At 44.6% G+C, this 2,500-nt stretch overlaps 1 protein-coding gene across 2 annotated transcripts in view; it reads left to right on the top strand.

Annotated features, from left to right (window-relative positions):
- Positions 1 to 2,500, top strand: part of mxd1 (MAX dimerization protein 1) — a 72,970-nt gene that overhangs the window by 65,277 nt on the left and 5,193 nt on the right. For both annotated transcript variants that reach the window (XM_061907065.1, XM_061907066.1), the window contains one exon: positions 1 to 2,500. This exon is cut by the window's left edge and continues 3,173 nt beyond it; it is cut by the window's right edge and continues 5,193 nt beyond it. The gene's annotated coding sequence lies outside the window, so the exon portion shown is untranslated.

Below are 2,500 nucleotides of genomic sequence, written 5' to 3'. Positions count from 1 at the left end.
ACACACACACACACACTCAACCATGAGATTTTATGCACACACACAAACACTCGACCATGAGATTTTACACACACAAAGACACACGCACCCACACACACACACACACACATACTCCCCCATGACATTTTACACACACTCCTCAATGAGATTTTACACATACACACACACACACACTCCACCATAAGATTCTACACACACACACACTCCTCAATGAGATTTTACACACACACATACACACACTCCACTATGAGATTCTACACACACACACACACACATTGCATCGATCCTTGCTTTACAGTAAGACCGACAGTTTGGGTCGGTCTTTGTTTCCAAACATATCTTGACAGGATCTACACGCCCTCTGTGCTGTTGACATGTCAGAGAGGATGTTTAAAGACGCTGCACAGCGGGGAAGAGTTTTGCAAACTCTTGTTTCACAAACCAAACTAGACTTGACAGGGAACTAACTGCTACATGAGCCTCACGACCAAGGCGTCTTTCCCCTGTCATCTTCTGGTCCAGACTTGGACTCTGGAGAATTTGGAGTGCGGTTGAAGGGTTGACGCCTTTTGCCGCTCTCTGATGACTGTTGTGTTTTTAATGTGTGTGTGTGTGTGTGTGTTTATGTCTGAGTCTGTGAATGATGGCGGTCACAAGTCCATTTGTAGCAGCACTCGTGGTGCTGGTGCACTTTTGTCCACTAAGTCTTGACTAAGGTCTACCTATCCGGCAGCAGTCGAGAGGCTGGAGCACATTCCACTATGTAGAGCGGATAAGCAGGCACTGTTTTTTTTCTTTTGCCAGCACCTCCATGTTCCTGCTGTGTCGTTACGGGAAGAAAAGTCCGGAAGGGATGGGCATGTCACGCTAATGGTGGTCAATTATTATTAGTGGTATTACGTCATATGAAAATTAGAAAACATTTTGACATTGTTGTGTTGTTAAAGTCACACACACTCAGTGTGGTGTATCTGCATTTGACCCACCCCCATTTTCACCCCCTGGGAGGTGAGGGGAGCAGTGAGCAGCAGCAGTGCCGCGCTTGGGAATCATTTTGGTGATTCAACCCCCAATTCCTGATCTTGATGCTGAGTGGCAAGCAGGGAGGCAATGGCAATTTATAGTCTTTGGTATGACTCGGCCGGGGTTTGAACTTACGACCTTCCCGTCTCAGGGCGGACACTCTAACCACAAGGCCGCCGAGCAGGTTGTTGTTAAAGATAGTGCTGGAGCGCATTTCTGCGTCGTTTAGTAGGAATAGGAAGCTCGCAACATCTCACAAGGCATTTACCGTATTTCCTTAAATTGCCGCCGGGGCGCTAATTATTTTAAAACCTCTTCTCACTCCGGCACTTCCCAAAGGCATGTGGTAAAAGTAAGCATGCGCTAATTATTTTAAAACCTCTTCTCACTCCGGCACTTACCAAAAGCATGCGGTAAAAGTAAGCGTGCGCTAATTATTTTAAAACCTCTTCTCACCCCGGCACTTACCAAAGGCATGCGGTAAAAGTAAGCGTGCGCTAATTGTTCTAAAACCTCTTCTCACTCCGGCAATTACCAAAGGCATGCGGTAAAAGTAAGCGTGCGCTAATTATTTTAAAACCTCTTCTCACTCCGGCACTTACCAAAGGCATGCGGTAAAAGTAAGCATGCGCTAATTATTTATTTTTAAACCTCTTCTCACTCCGGCACTTACCAAAGGCATGCGGTAAAATAAAGCGTGCGCTAATTATTTTAAAACCTCTTCTCACTCCGGCACTTACCAAAGGCACGCAGTAAAAATTTGAGTGTGATGTAAGCTTGCACCTTAAATCCTACTGAAAAGCTCTTAATCTTCTTCCCTTTATGCGATTTCAAATTACCGGTATTGAAATCAGCCACCTCCATTTTGAAGTTGACGACAGGGGAAGTGTCACTCGTGACGTCACGAGTTTGAACAGGCGGTAATACTAAGCATGCGCTAATTATTTTAAAACCTCTTCTCACTCCGGCACTTACCAAAGGCATGCGGTAAAAGTAAGCGTGCGCTAATTATTTTAAAACCTCTTCTCACTCCGGCACTTACCAAAGGTGCGCAGTAAAAATTTGAGTGTGATGTAAGCTCGAACCTTAAATCCTACTGAATAGCTCTTAATCTTCTTCCCTTTTATGCGATTTCAAATTACCGGTATTGAAATCAGCCTCCTCCATTTTGAAAATGACGACAGGCGAAGTGTCACGAGTTTGAACAGGCGGTAATACTAAGCATGCGCTAATTATTTTAACAGCTCTTCTCACTCCGGCACTTACCAAAGGCATGCAGTAAAAGTAAGCATGCGCTAATTATTTTTAAAACCTCTTCTCACTCCGGCACTTACCAAAGGCATGCGGTAAAAGTAAGCATGCGCTAATTATTTTAAAATCTCTTTTCACTCCGGCACTTACCAAAGGCATGCGGTAAAAGTAAGCATGCGCTAATTATTTTCAAACCTCTTCTCACTCCGGCACTTACCGCTGTTGG

The sequence above is a fragment of the Nerophis ophidion genome, linkage group LG07 (assembly GCF_033978795.1).
Source record: "Nerophis ophidion isolate RoL-2023_Sa linkage group LG07, RoL_Noph_v1.0, whole genome shotgun sequence".
NCBI lineage: Eukaryota > Metazoa > Chordata > Actinopteri > Syngnathiformes > Syngnathidae > Nerophis > Nerophis ophidion.
The sequence above is the reverse complement of the archived record's forward strand: the minus strand, read 5'-3'. Positions and strand labels throughout refer to the sequence as shown.